At 41.9% G+C, this 20,931-nt stretch overlaps 1 pseudogene across 1 annotated transcript in view; it reads left to right on the plus strand.

Moving 5' to 3' along the window:
- The first annotated feature begins 440 nt into the window (after positions 1-440).
- Positions 441-20,931, plus strand: part of LOC149320569 (uncharacterized) — a 45,260-nt pseudogene continuing 24,769 nt past the window's right edge. Inside the window, exons 1-8 of the transcript XR_016278096.1 lie at positions 441-492; positions 8,277-8,752; positions 8,926-9,046; positions 11,182-11,273; positions 13,095-13,241; positions 14,654-14,680; positions 16,637-17,613; positions 18,586-18,661. The product of XR_016278096.1 is annotated as an uncharacterized LOC149320569 (transcript). The remainder of the gene's footprint in view (positions 493-8,276; positions 8,753-8,925; positions 9,047-11,181; positions 11,274-13,094; positions 13,242-14,653; positions 14,681-16,636; positions 17,614-18,585; positions 18,662-20,931) is intronic.

Genomic DNA, 20,931 nt, shown 5'->3' on the forward strand with positions numbered 1-20,931 from the left:
ACCAAAGATGTGAGGGGGGATCTTGAAAGGGGGCTAGAGACAAGAATTGGGGGAAATGCTTCAGAATCTGGTGGCCAAATTCTTCACTCTGTGTGCTTCCCTCCAGAATGAGCAAATGAGTAAATGCACCTAGGGCTGCCATAATTGTCCACTTTTACCAGGGACAAAATGTAGGACAAATTCAAGACCAAACTGTAGGGCAACTGCAGGACAAAACTCAGCTCAAAATGTAGGACATTTAAGGTCCACCATTTTTCTTCAATGTCCTACATTTTGGGCTGAGTTTTGTCCTGCAGTTGTCCTACAGTTTGGTCTTGAATTTGTTCCACTTTTTGTCCCTGGTAAAAGTGGACAATTATGGCAACCCTAATTACCACAAGCCTACATTGGTCTACTCGGAAGTAAAATCCATTGGGTTTGCTAGGGACTAGCCTTAGAGGATGGGGATTGCAATCACCCCTCTGAAGAAACTCGTCAAGAAAACTATGATAGGTTTGCCTTTAGGGATCTGGATCTTTCTATTTCAAGGCTAGCAGTTTAAACATTGGTCTGTACTGTTTCTGTCAGATGAGTTCTAACTTTTAGAATCCTATGGAGATGCAACATGGTGGAAGGAAAAAAATAGAACTATTAATGTGCTGAATTGGCATAAATAGACTGTAAATTAGAGTAGTTTGCAAAATTAGAGTATTTTTACAATATGCAAATAAGGTGGCAGGGTTTTTAAGAAGTGGACTATGGCAAGCCTACTTTGGGCAAGTCACATGCTCTCAGCCTCAGGGGAAGGCAATGGCAAACCTCTGAACAAATCTTGCCCAGAAAACCCCATGATGGGGTTGCCATAGGTCAGAAAGGACTTGAAAGTTCACGGCAGCAACAAGAGGCGAACCTAACATGGGGTTTTCATGGCAAGATTTGTTTAGAGGTTTGCCATTGCCTTCCCCTGAGGCTGAGAGTGTGTGACTTGCCCAGGGTCACCCAGTGGCTTTCATGGCTGAGCTAGAAATCGAACCTTGGTCTCCAAAATCATAGTCCAGTGCTCAAACCAGTATGCCACACTGGCTCCTTACATATACATAGATATATTTATTTTGGTTAATGACCAGTAAAAATGGAGTAAAATAAGGTAGATAAAATACAATACAAGGCATTAAAGTTAAAGAGGAAATATCAAGTTAAAAGCAGGATTAAATGTAAAATATTTGTATTACAATGATTTAAAACCAGCAAAAAGTGGCAACACCTTTAATATTAAGACAGCATCCTAAAGCTGTTGCTGCCTCACAATAACTGGCTACTTTGGCCGTAATCTGAACCAATATAGGTAATCAGTGTAAAACACCTCAAACCTCCCTGGTATACTTTATAAAATGGGGATTAATAAAATTGCACCAAAGGGCAGGATCAAAAGAACAATATAATAAAACATGCCCCACAGTTGCCACTTTATCTGTCTGACAAGAACATCAGTGTTCACAGTATGGCACCTTTTAAAAATATCTTCCCTCCAATACTGTAATGGAACACACTGAATTTGGCCAGGATGAATGCTTTCCTGTATTTTGGAATAGTTAAGTTTAATGATCTAGAAGACTTTATTCCTGACATTTTGCCGGCATCTGTGGCTGGCATCTTCAGAGAATTTTCTGAAGATGCCAGCCACAGATTCTGGCGAAACATCAGGAATAAACTCTTCTAGACCATGGCCACATAGTGCGATAAAACCCACAAAAAAACTATGGATGCTGGCCATAAAAGCCTTTGACTTCACAGTCAAGTTTATTCATTTATTTATATTTCTTTATTTAATTTGTATGCCACATTTTTCCCAGGAGGAACCCAAGTTGATCAAATGATCAGCAGGAAGTTTTTAGTAAATAAGAGAGGACTAAGAAGGCAATACTGCATTGGTATGACCAGCCTTAAAGAGGCTGATGCCATATCCTGATGGCTGGTTCCTATCTATCTATCTATCTATCTATTGCAATCCTAGAATCCTAGGAAGGGACCTCAAGGGCCATCCAGTCCAACCCTCTTCTGCCATGCAGGAATACACAATCAAAGCACTCCCTGTGACAGATGGCCATCCAGCCTCTATTTAAAAACCTCCAAAGAAGACTCCTGTTGGAATATGATCCAGAGGGGAAATGCCCAGATGTAGGTGACAAGGTAACTATAGGACTAAGCATTTGGGCTGTGCTGAGTCACAGGATGTGCTGTCACACTGATGTCATCATGAGCTGGAAAGTGCTGCAAAAGTGCTGCAAAAGCACTGAGTCACCCTGCCTGGGGGACTGGGTTTAAGCTGACACACCAGGAAGAGGCTGGACTAAGTGGCCACATGGCACAAGTGTATATAAGGGTGGAGCCTCATTGCACAGTGTGGGTTGATGGTGTTGTGCGAATAGTTTTGTTGGAGAAGACAAACTTGTACATAGAACAACAAGATTATAAAGAGCCTCATTATGAGACATCTGCCTCAAGTCTCCTTTATCAGCTTCTGGAGGTAGAGAGGAATTTCTCTTGCATGCAGACAGCTTCTCATCGCTTCTCAGGTGGCCATCCTGCTGCCAAGCTTCAGTGTGATCCTACGTACACTGTGCAACCACGCTAACAACTCCACGTTCCACTGTTGAATAGTTCTTACTGTCAGGAAGTTCTTCCTAATATCGAACGGGAATCCCTTTTCTGCAGTTTGAATCCATTGCTCCAGGTGCTACTCTCTGGAGCAGCAAACTTCTGGGGGAAGACTAGAAGAGAAGTCTCTAAAATATCAGAGGTAACATAATGGTTTAAGTGTTAGATTATGATGATGGAGACCAGGGTTCAGTTCCCAGCTCAACCATGAAACCTGATGGGAAAGTCACACACTCTCAACCTCAGAGGAAGGCAATGGCAACCCTCCTCTAGACAAAACGTGCCAAGAAACACCATGATAAGCTCACCTTAGGGTTATTCTAAGTCGAAAACAACTTGAAGGCACACAACAAGAAGAACAAAAAGACTGCAAAATCCTTCAATCAGTCACTTCTCACTGTATCACTAAATCCTGGAGAGTCTCAGATCAATAGACAGTGGCAGTTAGTAGAAATTTGGGGCCCTATTTCCTACTCAAAAGTAAGGGAACCAGGGCAGCTTTTCTTCATGCAGCTTGGGTGCTAAGGCAGCTGCAAGGCAAGCTTTGCTTTGCTTCTAATAATACATTAATAATTGATAGATCTCTGGGCTAGGACACTGGCAGACCAGAATTCAAATCCCACTCTGCCATGGAAACTCACTGAGTGGCCTTAGGCAAGTCACACTCTTTCAGCCTCAGAGAATGGGAATGTCAACTTCCTTCTGCAGAAACCTGCCAAGAAAACCCTACAATAGGGTCTGTCTCTAAGGGGCAAAAGAGACTGCAGAAATAATCCATCTTGGAACCACTTTAACTGCCCTGGCTCAATGCTAGGGAATTTTGAGAACTTTAATTTGTTGTGGGACCAGAGCTCTCTAACAGGGAAGATTCAATGTCTCACAAAACTACAGTTCCCAGAATTTCCTAGCATTGAGCCAGGGCAATTAAAGTGGTCTCAACCTAGATTATTTCTGCAGTCTGTTTTGGCCCATGGTGACCTTTAGGGTTGCCCTACCCTAAGTCAAATACAGTGGGCCCTTGGCATCTGCTGGGGCTTGGTTCCAATAACCCCCCCCCCCCCCCCCGTGGATACCAAAATCCATGGATGCTCCATTCCTATTATATACAACAGTGTAGTAAAATGTCAGCCCTTATATAAAACGGCAAAATCAAGGATTGGTTTTTGGAATTTATATATTTTTTGGATATTTTCAAGCCGTGGATGCTGGAACCTGCAGACAAAGAATGCTCAGATACGGAGGGCTGACTGTAATGACCCTCTGATTCGATTCGAACCCTGGACTCCAAAGTCAGAGCCTTACAATGCTCAAGCTACTACACCATGCTGCATCTATTATTATATCCTATAGAAAAGTAAATGTTTTCACAAGTTCCAGGTTTTTCTTCCAGCCGTAAGGAGATTCCACCCGAGTTCGGTCAGCCCTTCCCTTTCAGCAATACAATTTAAAACAATACAATTTAAAAACAGTCCAAGATATTAAAATGTAGAAATGTAAAAATAGTGTGTGTTTTTTTAATTAAAAGTAAGGATGCCACACCCAGACTCTACCCCCAGGCCGGCTTTAATGGCCGGTTTACACAGTCCCTAAGACAAATCTATCACAGGGTTTTCTTGGCAAGATGTGTCCAGAGGAGGTTTGCCATTGCCTTCCTGAGGCTGAAAGGGTGTGCCTTGCTCAGTAAGTACTCCAGAGGTTCCCATATGCAGAAATATAATTTAATAGACTAGCTGAAATGGGGAGGTGGGAGACAGGAAGAGAAGAAGGCAAAGAGAGAGGAAGCTGTTAAGGGCAGATCAAAGAATCCTAGAACTGTAGAGTTGGAAGAGACCACAAGGGCCATCCAGTCCAACCCCTGCCATGCAGGAACTCACAATCAGCATCCTTGACATAATGATCCAGCTTCTGCTTAAAGGGGTTGTTCCCACTTAAGATTTGAAACGATTTAAAATACAACGTTTTTAATAAAATCGATTCAAAATAACACTGTTCTTATCCCGCTATCCGAATCGCTTTGTTCATCGTTCCCATCTGGTTATTTAAATCGAAGTTTTTACCTGCAAGCGTTCCTACTTGGCATGAAATCGGTGTTTAAATAAAGCGATTCTTCTCCTCCATACCTTATTTGGAGCTGTCAATCAATAGTACGTCAGAATGACGTAACGTTAATCCGGAATATTTGGAAGCGATTTATCTTTTGGCATTGTTTCCATTTCATTGACAGCCAGGGAGAATCCCTTCAGAGAGCACAGAGATCAATGGGAGAGGCTTCTGGCAAAAAGCGAAGCTCTTTCCAGAGGAACTATGGGATAGGTTTTGGAGGGCAGCATCCTGTCTCCCAAGACAGCCAGGGAGAATCCCTTCAGAGAGCCCAGAGATCAATGGGAGAGGCTTCTGGCAAAGCGAATTTGGGGAACCCAAGCTGTTTCCAGAGAAACTATGGGGATAGGTTTTGCAGGACAGCATCCCCTCTTGATGTCTCCCAAGACAGCCAGGGAGAATCCCTTCAGAGAGCACAGAGATCAATGAAGGAGGCTGCTGGAAAAGCAGGGAGGGAGCACTCTTCCCAAAGATTCTCTTTCCAGGGTTGGAGGAGAAGGCAGATTCCATTTGAGAAATGGAGGGAGAAAGGCTCTATCCCCCCCCACCCCATTGATCAGAGCCCTTCCTTGCCTGGGCGAGATCAGATGCCTCCTCGCGAGGAGCTTTCCCTTCCCTGCCTGGGTGAGATCAGATGCCTCCTTGCGAGGAGCTTTCCCTTCCCTGCCTGGGTGAGATCAGATGCCTCCTCGCGAGGAGCTTTCCCTTCCCTGCCTGGGTGAGATCAGATGCCTCCTCGCGAGGAGCCTTCCCTTCCCTGCCTGGGTGAGATCAGATGCCTCCTCGCGAGGAGCTTTCCCTTCCCTGCCTGGGTGAGATCAGATGCCTCCTCGCGAGGAGGCTTCCCTTCCCTGCCTGGGCGAGATCAGTGCCCAAGCGGGCAGGGAATGCCTCTTTGAGAGGAGCCTTCCCTTCCTGCCTCTCCTCCGTTAGAAATGGGCTCTCCCCATACAGAGGGGAGGTTGCAATCCACCGGGGGAAGCCTTGTACTCCTTTGGCAGATGCAGGAGCTTGAGCAGCCGGGACTTCAGGCGCTTAAAGCGCTGAAGAGATTAAGCGCCTGTAAACCATTAAAATAAAAAATAAAAATAATCCTTATCTCTTATTGAAAGACCACAGCGGACAAAGGGGTGAGGGAAGCAAAAATGGCGACAGCCAGACGGATGGGGACAGAAAGGGCAACTCCCCCAAGGACAGCCCCATCGCACTCCGCTCCTCCCATTCATCTAACGCAATTTCAAAGGCTGTCGTTCCTATTTAAATGCTCCGGTTCCTAAATCGAATCAATGGAAAAACGTAGGTCAGACCCTAGTGTTTTTTTAACACGCGTTAAATGAGGAAAACTCGAATCAAAATTTTATTCCGCTCTACAATTCGATTTGTAGTGGAGACGATTGCGGGTTGCTCTAGAACCGTTCTAGGTTTAAATCGGATCCTAATAGGAACGCCACTCCTTGGATTCGATTCAGAACGCGGGGTTTCACCTAGTGAGAACAACCCCAAAGACCTCCAAAGAAGGAGTCTCCACCACTTTGTGCGGGTGTCAGGAAGATCCTCATAATCTTGATGTGGAATCTTTTTTCCTGTAGATTGAATCTGTTGCTCCATGTCCTATTCTCTGGAGAAGTAGAAAAAACTCTCTCCATCCTCTGTACGATATCCTTTCAAGTATTAAAATGGGGATATCATATCACCTTTTAACCTACTCTTCTCCAGGCTAAACATACCCAGTTCCATAAGACACTCCTCATAAGGCATGGTTTCTAAACCCTTCACCATTTTGATCACCGTCCTCTGGACACACTCCAGCTTGTCCATATCCCTTTTGAATTGTTTGCCCAGAACTGGACACAGTATTTCAAGTTAGGCCTGATCAAAGCAGAATAGAATAGTACTGTTAGTTGACTCTACCTAGGCACTATACTTGTGTTGATGCAGTCTAGAATCACATTGACTTTTTTTAGCTGCTGCATGCATCACACTGCTGACTCATGTTCAACTTGTGGCCTACTAGGATTCCTAGATCTTTTTCACATGTACTGTTGTCAAGCCAGGTGTGTCCCCTATCCTATATCTCTGCATTTAATTTTTCCACTTTAAGTGCAGTACCTGACATTTCTCTCTGTTGAAATTCATTTTGTTAGTTTTGGCCCAGATTTATATTTTGTTAGTTTTGGCCCATTTTGAATTTTGATTCTCTCCTTTGGGGTATTAGCTACTCCCCCTATTTTAGTGTCATCTGCAAATTTGATAAGCATGCCTTCTATTCTTTCATACAAGTCATTGACAATAATGTTGAATAGCACTGGGCCCAGGACAGAACCCTGTGGGACCCCACTGGTCACTTCTCTCCAGGATGAAGAGGAGGCATTGCAGAGAATCCTTTGGGTTTGGGTGGTCACCCAATTATGAATCCATCTAACTGTAGCATTGTATAGCCCACATTTTGCAAGGTTTTTTGGAAGAATATCATGGGGGACTTTGTTAAAAGCCTTACTGAAATCAAGATATGCTATAGCCACAGAATTCCCTTCATCTACCAACTGGTAGTTTATTATTATTATTATTATTAAAATAATATTTATTATCAGCATTTACATTGTACATTCAAGAATATATAACACAAGTATATAAAAACAAAGCTTCACAATTCTTCTTTACAATTCTCTTCGTTTCCCCTCTTTCCCATCCTCCTGTTGTTTCCCCCTAGATGCTTATCTTCTAATAACCTAATATATTTTAACAGCACAGTCTCAAATTTTCCTCTGTTCCTGTTTCTTACAGACCTCATCTCACTTAAATAACTAGTTTTCTATGTTTGGACATATAAATATCTGTGTTATTTTCATTCAATATTTGAAATATAGTATATTAATTCCACTCAATAAAGAAATTTAAATCCTTTTCTCTCCTTTCATTTCTTGTTACTTATTTCTTTTTCAGTTATTATCCAGCCAATATTCTTTAAATTATTCTTTATATAAATTTTTACAGTTTTGATAGAGTCCAAGAAAAGGAAATATTCAGAAGAAAATAAAAAGAATAGAACATATTTCCCTAAATAAAATGTGATGTCAAACCATTACAATTTCTTCTTCATGACCGCAGAATTTCCTTCCTCTACCAACTGGTAGTTTTATATATTTAAAAAGAGAGAGAGATCAGATTAGTCTGGCATGACTTGCTTTTCAGAAACCTATGATGACGTTTTGTGATCATGGCATTCCCTTCTAGATGTTCACAGATTCTCTGTTTAATGACAAGGAAGAATGAAAAAATGTGAGTTTGAGGCCAAGTAGGGAAGGGTCCCCCCTGCCCAAACCCAACAGGTACAATTTCTGTTTTGCTCTTTGCATCATGGCTGTTCTCTTCTGTACCCAAAAAAAAAAAAAAAAAAAAAGAGCAAGTTTCCGGCTTAGATTTTATTTTAAAGCATGTCATTCCCTTCAAAGAATGTACATAATGGCTGCTTCACAGAACATCTTGGTTCTTTGTAGGTTTTGATATTTGGTACCAGTTTGGTCAGTCTTTTGCCTAAGGAAGAAGACATAAGAAATACTTCAACCTCATTCAGGTTCTGCCTAGGAGCACCATTCAAAATCTGGAAAAGGAGGACTCAGGTGGCCCTGAATCAAGACAGCCTCCCTGTTCTGTTCAGGTTCAGAGTAGAGGAGAGTTCAGGGAAAGAGGAGCCATGAATCAAGAGGAGAAGCCGCTCTGTCCAGAGGGTCAATGCCAGTCCTTCAGGCAGTTTCGCTATGAAGAGGCTGAGGGGCCCCGAGGGATTTGCAGCCGACTCTCCAGTCTTTGCCATCAGTGGCTGAAGCCAGAAAGGCACACCAAGAGTCAGATGCTGGACCTGGTGCTCCTGGAGCAGTTCCTGGCCGTCCTTCCCCCAGAGATGGCCAGCTGGGTCAAGGAATGTGGGGCAGAGACCAGTTCCCAGGCGGTGGCCCTGGCCGAAGGCTTCCTCCTGAGCCAGGCAGAGGAGCAGAGGCAGCAGCAAAAGCAGCAGGTGAGAGCCTTTCAGGCTGGGACTTTAGAAATATCATTTTGAAATAAATCCCTTCTAGTGCAGTGACCAATGTTTTCTGGAAATCAACATTAAAAGGCAGATCCTCCTCCCCTGTAGTTCTATTTGATTTCTCATCCTTCCCTTTCTAATCCTTAATGCTGTTTTTTCCCCAGGACCTGTTGGGAGAAAAGGCCACTGAAATCCTGGAGACAGAAAAGGCGTTCTTAGACTCCGGACAGAGAGCGCAGTCCTTGCAGATCCTACAGAAGGGTTCAGGAAATGCCATCTCATTGGGTAAGCATGAAGGAGGGCATTCTTCACTTTGGTCCTCTCTCCTCAATATACATATAATAGATGTGTTGCAGCAATTTCCCTCTGAGCCTGAATATAGTGAGATGCTAACTGTTACTCAAAATACTGGGGTCCTAGGAGGGCACCCACAATTGTATTCAATGGGGGAATTAAATTGGCTCGATTGGAAGTAGTGAGAGGGCTTCAGGTAACATATTAAAAGCTGAGGTCCAGCCTGTGTATAAAGTTCCAAACCAAAGAATTCTCAACAGCAGATTCCCTGCAAATGGACAACCTGGCCACAGTAGTTCACACATTAGTCTCAATTAGATCACTGATAACCTTGCAATTCGGTCACTGAAATGCACTCTCTGTGTGGCTGACCTTGAAGACAACTCAGAAGCTACAGCTAGTGGAAAATGTAGCAGGTGGGTAATTGCCTGAAACATTTGTACATATCATGCAGCATTAAATAAATTACACTGGATGCCAATGCATTTCTGGTCTGAATTCAAGGATCAAGAGAAGTAGCAGTAGTGCCACTATGCTCTGTTTTGGACATTACTTGGAAGTGTGTGTCCAGGTCTGGACACAACAGTTCAAAAAGGATATTGACAAGCTGGAACAGATCCAGATAATGGTGGCTGAGATGATCAAAAGTGTGGGAACCAAGTCCTATGAGGAATGACTAAGGGAGCTGGATATGTTTAGGTTAGAAAAGACAGAGAAGCAACATGATAGCTGTCTTTAAATATCTAAAAGGATGTCATTTACAAGAGGGAGCTAGTTGATATTTTTGCTTCCCCAGAGGCTACAACATGAACCAATGGATTGAAATGACAAGAAAAGAGATCACACCTAAAAAGTGGTAAGAACATGTAAGTGTTGTTTGATAGTGGAATAGATTGCCTCCAAAGGAGATTGAATTCATTCTGATGCCAATTCAAAATTTGTGGGGTTTTTTTTATTAAACATTTCAGTGACTAAAGATTTCTTCCAAATCAATACACCCACAGTTTCAGACTTTAATTTTGGCAGTTATTCCATTCTTATTTCCTTAGATTGTTTTTTAAAATATTTTTATTGATTCAGATTTTATCTTGTTTACACTAATTCCATTGTGATGCATGGTTACTCAACAAAGACACCTGAAACGTCTGGCTTTGCCTCTGTTGGGCTGAATTTGAAAAGACCCAAATCATTAATTGAGGGAATGGTAAACAATCATAGAATCATAGAGTAGGAAGAGACCACTAGGGCCATCCAGTCCAACCCCATTCTGCTATGCAGGACATCTCGAAGAGGACCAGCCCTCCCTTCAGCCACCATCTGGGAGAGAGAGGCAGGTGAGCTCCACCAGGCCTGCCTGGAAGAAGCAGAGCCCTCCCTCCGGTCCATCTGCCTGGGTCCAGGCCTCAGAGGGAGAGAAGAATGCTGGACCTGATCCCCTCCCCCCTCACCATTCCCTTCTCCTTTGGTGTCGTGTCTTTTAGATTGTAAGCCTGCGGGCAGGGAACTGTCTGGTTAAAAATAATAATAAATGTAAGCCGCCCTGAGAGCCATTAGGGCTGAAGGGCGGGATATAAATACCTAAATAAATAAATAATAATAAATCTAAATCAAAACATCCCCGACAGATGGCCATCCAGCCTCTGCTTAAAGACCTCCAAGGAGGGAGACTCCACTGCACTCCAAGGGAGTTTGTTCCACTGTCAAACAGGCCTTACTGTCAGGAAGTTCCTCCTAATGTTGAGGTGGAATCTCTTTTCCTGTAGCTTACATCCATTGCTCCGGGTCCTAGTCTCTGGAGCAGCAGAAAGCAAGCTCCCTCCCTCCTCAATATGACATCCCTTCAAATATTTAAATAGGGCTGTCTTATCACCTCTTAACCTTCTCTTCTCCAGGCTAAACATCCCCAGCTCCCTAAGTCGTTCCTCATAGGGCATGGTCTCCAGAACCTTCACCATTTTAGTCGCCCTCCTTTGGACACGCTCCAGATTCTCAACATCCTTTTTAAATTTTAGTGCCCAGAAGTGGACACAGTATTCCAGGTGGGGCCTGACCAGAGCAGAATAGAGTGGCACTATTACTTCCCTTGATCTAGACAAGACTCACTCTTGCCTTTTGTGTCCCTCCAGGAGATGGAAGACTGCCAGGGCCAAGAACTACTGACTCGACTCTTAATTCTGATGCCCTGAGAACAGCTTCTGAGACCTGGGATCAGATAGGGGTAAAACTTGTAACTGGTAGTTTCTGCTCCCATACTCCACCATAGAGAATCCTCAGTACTGTTTTTTGCACTACTGTTACTCATAAGTCATAATTCCCATCTATTACTGAATGTATTGTATTGTTTGTAAATGTTTTTATTGCTATTTGTGATATTGTTGGGGAAGGGGGTTGTGATGTTTTAATCTGTTTTTATCTTGCTGTACACCGCTGTGATCTTTGGAACAGCGGTATAGAAATAAAATTTCATTGGCCTGTTACAGACAGCCAAAATAAAGCTGCTTCGAGTCACAGTGGAGGTATGGCGTTTCAATGATGCATGCGTCCTAAGAGTCCAGAAGCCACACCAAAGCCACACTCCAGTCTTTAGGGCTGGAGCGTGACTTTGGTGCGACTTCTGGACTCTTAGGACGCATGCATCATTGAAACGCCATACCTCCACTGTGACTCGAAGCAGCTTTATTTTGGCTGTCTGTAACAGGCCATTATTTATTATTATTATTGGTAACAGTTGTGACATAGAATCATAGAATCGTAGAGTTGGAAGAGACCCCAAGGGCCATCCAGTCCAACCCCATTCTGCCATGCAGGAACTCTCAATCAAAGCATACCCAACAGATAGCCATCCAGCCTCTGTTTAAAGACCTCTTAAGGAAGGAGACTCCACTACACTCCAAGGGAGTTTGTTCCACTGTCGAACAGCCCTTACTGTCAGGAAGGTCTTCCTAATGATGAGGTGGAATCTCTTTTTCTGCAGTTTGCATCCATTGTTCTGGGTCCTGTTCTCTGGAGCAGCAGGAAACAAGCTTGCTCCCTCCTCAATATGACATCCCTTCAAATATTTAAACAAGGCTATCATATCACCTCTTAACCTTCTCTTCTCCAGGCTAAACATCCCCAGCTCCCTCAGTTGTTCTTCATAGGGCATGGTTTCCAGACCCTTCACCATTTTAGTCACTCTCCTTTGGACACACTCCAGTTTCTCAATGTCCTTTTTGAATTGTGGTGCCCAGTACTGGACACAATATTCCACGTGGGGCCTGACCAAAGCAGAATAGAGTGGCACTATTACTTCCCTTGATCTAGACACTATATTTCTATTGATGCAGCCTAGAATCGCATTGGCCTTTTTAGCTGCAGCATCACACTGTTGACTCATGTTCAGCTTGTATTCTAATTGGACTCCTAGAGCCCTTTCACACGTATAAGGACTCTCAGGTGTCCCCCAGCCTATATCTGTGCATTTCATTTTTCCACCCTAAGTGCAATACCTTATATAAAAAACTACCAAAATTAAAATTATCCCACTAAATTACAATATCGTTCACAAAGCCTAAATGTATTTACATGTACATAGTTTAATGTGATTAAAGTTAAATTTTGGTAAGATGTGGGGTTTTAAAAATTATTTAAAAGTTAAAATTTATTTTTTAAAGCCCAGGGCCTCTCCATTCCCCTCCCACTGAGCTTTGCCCGCCCCCCACACCATCTCTTAAATGTTTCAAAGGGACACATGCAAAATACCATTGCCTATTTCTACCAAAAGGCAGATGTTGGGTGTCATGCCCCCCTTTAAGATGTCTCCTAGTACAAATCTGTACCCGCTAGTGATACCACTGGATAGGGAACAGGATTTCTGGAGGGCCTGGAAGGTTTATCTTCTCTAAGGGCCTGAAGCATTTTCTGTCTTTTTCTTTCCTTCCATCATACTTGCCCAGCCTGGCATTTTTAACTGAAATAAACTGGGGAAACCCAAGTTACAAAGTTTTATCTTCTGACTGGGTTAGTAATTTTGGCTCACATATACTATTTCTTCTTCCAGGTGACTTTTGAGGAGTTGACTGTGTCTTTCAACACGGGAGAGTGGGCCTTGCTGGATCCGGACCAAAGGGCCCTTCACAGAGAAGTCATGGAGGAGAATTGGGCTATGGTGGCCTCTCTGGGTGAGAATGACTCACATGATTGGAATGTAGAAATAGAGAATGTAGAAAAATATAACCTTTTTAAAGATAAATAGGCCAAACAGGAAAGGAGGAGGAATAGCCTTATATGTCAGGGACATTTACACCAGTGAAGATCCAGGACATCAACACTGGAAGCCAGGTGGAGAGCATTTGGATAAAAATTAAAGGGGAGGGAAACAACAAGGATGTTATTGTGGGTGTCTACTACAGACCCCCAAGTCAGACGGAGGAACTGGATGATGACTTTGTAGAACAGATGGCAACTCACTCAGAAAGGATAGATGTAGTAGTGATGGCTGTCTGGATATTTGCTGGAAGTCAAACTCAGGCAAAACCTTAAGGTCTAGCAAATTCCTCACTTGCCTGGAAGATAGTTTCATTGTCCAAAAGGTAGAAGAGGCAACAAGGGAGTCAGCTATTTTAGATCTGATCCTAACCAAGAGGGATGACTTGGTTAATGGGGTGCAAGTAGTGGGATCCTTAGATGGGAGTGATCATGTTCTACTGAAATTTGTTATACAGTGGAAAGGAAAAGGCAGGCATAGTCAGACAAGCATTCTAGACTTTAGCTGATTACAGTAAAAGGTTTTTCAGGCTATGATGCTGTGTTCTAGAAGTTTATTCCTGACATTTCACCAGCATCTTCAGGGAATGCTGGCATGGAAGAGTGTGGGGTTTATATACTGTTGGTTGAGCAGAGGTAATTTTAATATAATTAATTAGCTTATGCAGTTACACATCTTGGGCAGGGTCATCATATCACACAGTCATTTATTATTGTTGTTGTTTTACGTACTTTATTGAAATTCTAAAATATTGTATATATTACACATACTCATAATAATACACATACATAATAATGTACATAATAATCCACATAGACAAATGAACACATAAAACCAACCTATACAAACATATTAACATCTAATGAATAATGACTCGGATGACAGAATTGTGGGCATACTTATCAAATTGCAGATGACACCAAATTAGGAAGAGTAGCTAATACCCGAGGACAGGATCAAAATTCAAAATGTCCTGACCAGACTAGAAAGCTGGGCCAAAGCTAACAAAATGAAATTCAGTGCAGGGAAAAGTCAACAGTGCAATGCGGCAGCTAAAAAGGCCAATGCCATTTTAGGCTACATCAATAGAAGTATAGTGTCTAGATCAAAGGAAGTAATAGTGCCACTGTATTCTGCTTTGGTCAGGCCCCACCTGGAATATTATGTCCAGTTCTGGGCACCACCATTCAAAAAGGACATTGAGAAACTAAAGTGTGTCCAAAGGAGGGCAAAGTTTGTCAAAGGAGGTAGAGAGGAACTGCTGGACCTCTTACCCTTTCCCTCCACCACGCCCTTCTCCTTCTGTGTCATGTCTTTTTAGATTGTAAGCCCGAGGGCAGGGATCTGTCTAGCTAAAAAGATTGCATGTACAGCGCTGTGTAAATTTACAGCGCTTCATAAATAAAGGTTAATAATAATTAATAATAATAATAACTAAAATGGTGAAGGGTCTTGAAACCATGCCCTATGAGGAACAACTTAATAAGCTGGGTATGTTTAGCCTGGAGAAGAGAAGGTTAAGAGGTGATATGATAACCATGTTTAAATATTTGAAGGGATGTCATATTGAGGAGGGAGCAGGCTTGTTTTCTACTACTCGAGAGAATAGGACCTGGAACAATGGATGGAAGCTAGTGGAAAAAAGATTCGACCTAAAACATTATTAGGAACAGAGCTGTTCGACAGCAGATCATACTCCCTTGCAGTGTAATGGGCTTTCCTTCCTTGTGGGCCTTTAAACAGAGCCTGAATGACCACCTGTCAGGATGCTTTGATTGATCTCTTGCATGGCAGAATGGAATTGGACTGGATTGTCCTTGTGGTGTCTTTCAACTCTCTAATTATATGATCCCTCTTTCTTCTGACTGATCCAGTGCCTTTGCTGGTGTTCTTGAATTCCTATAGCCTCTTTTTGCCCTCATGTTGTATTTCTGCAAGCTGAGTCAATTGGATAACAGGGCTTGGCTCTCCGAAATCGGTAAGGATCTCATTTGATATAACTATTGTTAAATGTATATATCGTCTTTACAGAATGTGTTTCAAGGCAAAGAGCTGAGCTACCATCCTCATGGGCACAACATTGCAAGCCATTGATTCTCTATTGATCTCGACAAGTCTAATCTGTTCAGCAGGTGTCCAGATCTCTTCCTTTTATTTTTTTTCTGTGTGTTCTCACTGACAAAGTCAGATTATTTTTATTACTGAATGTGCACCTCCATATGTTGTAGGACTGTCACCCTCATCATTGCCTTATCTTTGGTTGAGAGAAGTTGCACTTTTGGAGACGCAGTCCAGCAGGGGTCACAAGTAGCCCACTAACTTATTGCAAACAGTTCTACCTGGAACTGTAACCAAAAATGCTCCTACGACTGTTTACATGTGAAACAAAGCAAAGCACTCATGCCCACAAGGCTTACAATGTCAACATAATAAGAAAAACGTATGATAATGTTAATCAATACTAACAAAATTAATAAGCTATAAAAGTTGCCAAATGTATATTGCACTTTATTATAATGCATTTTATTATAGTATATTGTATATTACTAAAACTATTGAAAGGTGCTGAGTCGAGCTAGGGTCCCTCAGAAGAAACACTGGATGCCTACTGCTGTCAAATCCCCTGCTCCAACTGGGGCACATTGATGTCAGTAATGTACTTGAGTCCAGTTTTATTTCTCTTTTGGCCTGGGGCTAAATTGTTTCTCCCTTTGCCAGGTGGTGATAGACAAGAGAGAGCGCATGTAAGAAACCGAAAGACGTCTTTGTTGCGAAGAATCCAATATCAACAGAAGAAAAGAAAGGGAAGCAAAATCAGCATTCAGGAGAGGAATGTGAATAAAGCTTCTGCTTCTCAGACTGGAAATTTATATGGAATTTCTGTCCAAAATATAAGACAAAAAGGAGAGCAACAGAGTAAATCTGATTGTTTTGAAAGTTGGAGGAATGCCAGTTGTAAAGAAAGCCTTACTCTTCACAGGGGAATTAATGTAGAAAGAATTCATACACAAAAAATAAAATGTGGAACAAGTTTGAGTAGAAAGAAAAATCTCTCTTGTCAACAGAGAATTCATACAGGAGAGAAGCCATTTAAATGCTTAGAATGTGGAAAAACTTTCAATTGGAAGCAAAGTCTCACTCTTCATCAAATAATTCATACAGGAGAGAAGACATTTAAATGCCTGGAATGTGGAAAGTGTTTCATTCAGAAGACAGATCTCACTCGTCATCAAAGAATTCATACAGGAGAAAAGCCATTTAAATGCTTGGAATGTGGAAAGAAATTCAGTGAGAAGAAAAGTCTCACTCTTCATCAAATAATTCACGCAGGAGAGAAGCCATTTAAATGCCTGGAATGTGGAAAGGAATTCAGTCAGAAAACAGATCTCACTCGTCATCAAATAATTCATACAGGAGTGAAACCGTTTAAATGCCTGGAATGTGGAAAGGAATTCAGTCGGAAGACACATCTCACTTGTCATCAAAGAATTCATACAGGAGAAAAGCCATTTAAATGCTTAGAATGTGGAAAAACATTCAATTGGAAGCAAAGTCTCACTTTTCATCAAATAATTCATACAGGAGAGAAGACATTTAAATGCCTGGAATGTGGAAAGGAATTCATTCGGAAGAGAAATCTCACTCTTCATCAAAGAATTCATACGGGAGAAAAGCCATTTAAATGCTTAGAATGTGGAAAGAAATTCAGTCAGAAGACAAATCTCACTCATCATCAAAGAATTCATACAGGAGAGAAGCCATTTAAATGCCTGGAATGTGGAAAGAAATTCAGTCAGAAGGGAGATCTCACTCATCATCAAAGAAGTCATACAGGAGAAAAGCCATTTAACTGCCTCGAATGTGGAAAGAAATACAGTCGCAAGAGAGATCTCACTTATCATCAAAGAATTCATACAGGAGAGAAGCCATTTAAATGCTTAGAATGTGGAAAGAGTTTCAGTTGGAAGCAAACTCTCACTCATCATCAAATAATTCACGCAGGAGAGAAGCCATTTAAATGCCTGGAATGTGGAAAGGAATTCAGTCAGAAAACAGATCTCACTCGTCATCAAATATTTCATACAGGAGTGAAACCGTTTAAATGCCTGGAATGTGGAAAGGAATTCAGTCAGAAGAGCGATCTCACTCGGCATCAAAGAATTCACACAGGAGAGAAGCCATTTAAATGCCTGGAATGTGGGAACAGTTTCAGTCAGAAGATACATCTTACTCGTCATCAAAGAATTCACACAGGAGAGAAACTATTTAAATAGTTGGAATGTGGAAAGAGTTTCACCCGGATGACAAGTCTCTCCATCAAGTAATCCACGCAGGGAGAATTGATGGCTGAATCCACACAGCAGAATTAATGCAGTTTGACATCGCTTTAAATGTTAGGGCTCATTTCTATGGTATTATTATTATTATTATTATTATTATTATTATTATTATTAAAATTTAGATAGCACTGTAAATTTACACAGCTCTGTACATACAATTAAAAATTGATAAAAATGAAATCTGCCAATAGCGTACATACTACAGTATAATAACAAAATCTATATAAAACAATAGGTAATAATACAAGATAACGTTACATAAAATAAGCAAGCAACAAATTAAAAACATTGGATATCCCATATCAAAGCAAATATTAACTAACAGATAACAATCACACAATGCCTGGGAATGCTTCCCTGATTAATATAGTCTTCAATTGCATTTGAAACTGGTTAAAGAAGTGATTACTCATGGTAATTGTAATTTATTGCGTTGTTCCCAGAGCTCTCTGACAGAAGTCTAAATGTCCCACCAAATTACAATTCCCAGAATTCCATAGCCTTGAGCAATGCAGTTAAAGCGGTGTGAAACCGGATTATTTCTGCAGCGAGGATTCAGCCAATTTAAATGTTTAGCATGTGAAAATAATTTCAGTCAGAAGACAGGTCTTAATTTTCTTCAAGCAACTCACCCACTGGAGAAACCATTTAAATGCTTGTTGTGTGGAAAGACTTTCAAGAGGAAGGTAAAGCTGACTTGTCATCACACAACTCATACAAGGGAGAAACCCTTTAAATTTTTAGAGCGTGAAAAGAGATTTAGTCAGAAGAGAAATCTCACTCAGCATCAGACAACTCACATTTGGGGAAAACATTCAAATGCTCAGAATGTGGAAACAGCTTCTGTTGGAAGATGAGGCTCACTCTCCATCAAGTAACACACACGGGGAAAAACCATAGATATGTTTAGAGTTTGGATAGAGCTTCAATAAGAAGGTAAACCACACTCATCATCAAGCAACTCATATGTGGGGGAAACCGTTCCATTGTTTGGAGTATGGAAACAGCTTCATTCAAAAGGTGAGCCTAACTCATTATCAAGAAACATAGGCTAGCAACTCTTCAAATGCTTGGAGCGTGGAAAGTATTTTTGTTGGAAGATGCCCCTCACCCATCACCAAGTAATTCATACAGGAGAATCCCTATGAGTGGCAGGGAAACCAAAGGACCTGCTTATTAAGAGTCAGTTAGTAGTGAGCCAGCCTTTATGTTGGTGTATTAAAGAATCCTTTCATTCTATTGACCCCTTTGCTATTATATTAAAAATCTCTGCCTAGATATTGTTCATTTATGGTGTTTTGTTACTATATTGACGATGTTCAAAACCACAAACTCACAAGGAACACACACACACTGGCCCATAGGTATAGTAATCTTAGGGCTCTAAAGTGACAAGCCCAAAGTGTGATTTGAAGGGAAAGGGGCAATGTGGGAAACAGGAGTCTGGGTTTAGTTTTGGTGTGGGTATTCTGGAAGGTGTACATGAACAGAAAATAATAATACTTCCCTCTTGTGAAGACAGGCCATTGTCCAGAGACATTTGCACTTATTTTCCAGCCATTTACAGACTTCCAGTTCTAATCTTGCCTCCTGTGAACTTCTCTTTAATCCCAAAACTGCCCCAGGATATGTTTGGGTCTATAAATATACCTGCTCAGGCACTACCAAGTTGGTCTTGTTTTGAGGTCCTTTCCTCTACCCATCCCATTCTGGAAATGCAGGGACCAAGCATTTCCAGGTTGGGAAGAGTGCTGGGAGAGGAGCCCTCCGTTACTCCACTCTTTCCACCTGGAAAGACTTGCTGGGTCTTGATTTCGGTACGGTCTTTGACAAGGTTCCCCATGACATTCTTGCAAACAAGATAGTAAAATGTGGGCTAGACAATGAAACCGTCAAATGGCTTTGTAATAGGTTGACCAGCCAAACCCAAAGGGTGCTCAGCAATGGCTCCTCTTCATCCTGGAGAGAAGTGACCAGTGGGGTCCCACAGGGTTCTGTCCTGGGCCCAGTGCTATTCAACATCTTTATTAGTGACTTAGATGAAAGAAAAGAGGGCATGCTTATTAAATTTGCAGATGACACCAAATTTAGAGGAGTAGCTAATAACCCCAGAGGACAGGATCAAATTTCAAAATAACCTGAATATATTGGAAAGCTAAGAAAATGAATTTCAGCACTGAGAAATGTAAGGAACTGCACTTAGGGTAATATATATATATATATATATATATATAGAGAGAGAGAGAGAGAGAGAGAGAGAGAGATGCATAGATATAGGATAGGGACACCTGGTTTAACAAGACTATCTGTGAAAGGGATCTAGGAGTCCTAGTAGACCACAAGTTGAACATGAGTCAACAGTGCAATGCAGCAGCTAAAAAGGCCAATGCAGTTTTGGGCAGCATCAACTGAAGTATAGTGTCTAGATCAAAGGAAGTAATAGTGCCACTGTTTTCTGCTTTGTTCAGGCCTCACCTGGAATACTATATTCAGTTCTGGTCACCACAATTCAAAAAGGATGTTGACATGCTGAAGCGTGTCCAGAGGAGGGCAACCAAAATGGTGAAGGGTCTGGAAACCATGCCTTATGATGAGAGACTTAGGGAGCTAGTATATTCAACCTGGAGAAGAAATGGCTAATAGGTGATATGATAGCTTTATTTAAACATTTGAAGGGATGTCCTATTGAGGAGGGAGCAAGCTTGTTTTCTGCTGCTCCAGACTAAGACCCGGAACAATGGAGCTCCCTCCTTGGAGGTCTTTAAACAGGCTGGATGGCCATCTGTCAGGGATGCTTTGATTTAGATTTCCTGCATGGCAGGACTGGATGGCCCTTGCGGTCTCTTCCAACTCTATGATTCTATGTTCCAGATGGAGAAGGAGGCAGATGAGGGTCTGCAAGCTCCTTGGAAAGGATTGGCAATGGAATAAAGTCAGTCTCCTGCAAGGATCGCCAGAGTCCTGCTATAGAGAGAGGCCTGGCTTCAGAAGGCATCTGTAGTTTTAAATGTGGAAACCGAACCTCAGGCCAGTTTATGGCCAGAAGAGTCCTCATTTAACAACAGGAAGCGAACAGTATTTCTTGTTTTACAAAATATCTCCCCTGGGCCTAAAATTGCCCAAGGGTGGGGGGGAAGCTACAGATCCCAAACTACAGATCCCAGGATTCTATAGCAAAGAGCCCTGGAAGTGAAAAGGGGTGTCAAAGTGCTTTATTTCTGCAGGGTCTCAGCAACCTAATACAAGTTAACAACTCTTTCAAGCCACTAGACAGGTATTTACATTGGCCC

Source organism: Sceloporus occidentalis, unplaced genomic scaffold, assembly GCF_023333645.1.
Source record: "Sceloporus occidentalis isolate IW3139 unplaced genomic scaffold, rSceOcc1.0.p SCAF_1, whole genome shotgun sequence".
In the NCBI taxonomy this organism is placed as follows: Eukaryota; Metazoa; Chordata; class Lepidosauria; order Squamata; family Phrynosomatidae; genus Sceloporus; species Sceloporus occidentalis.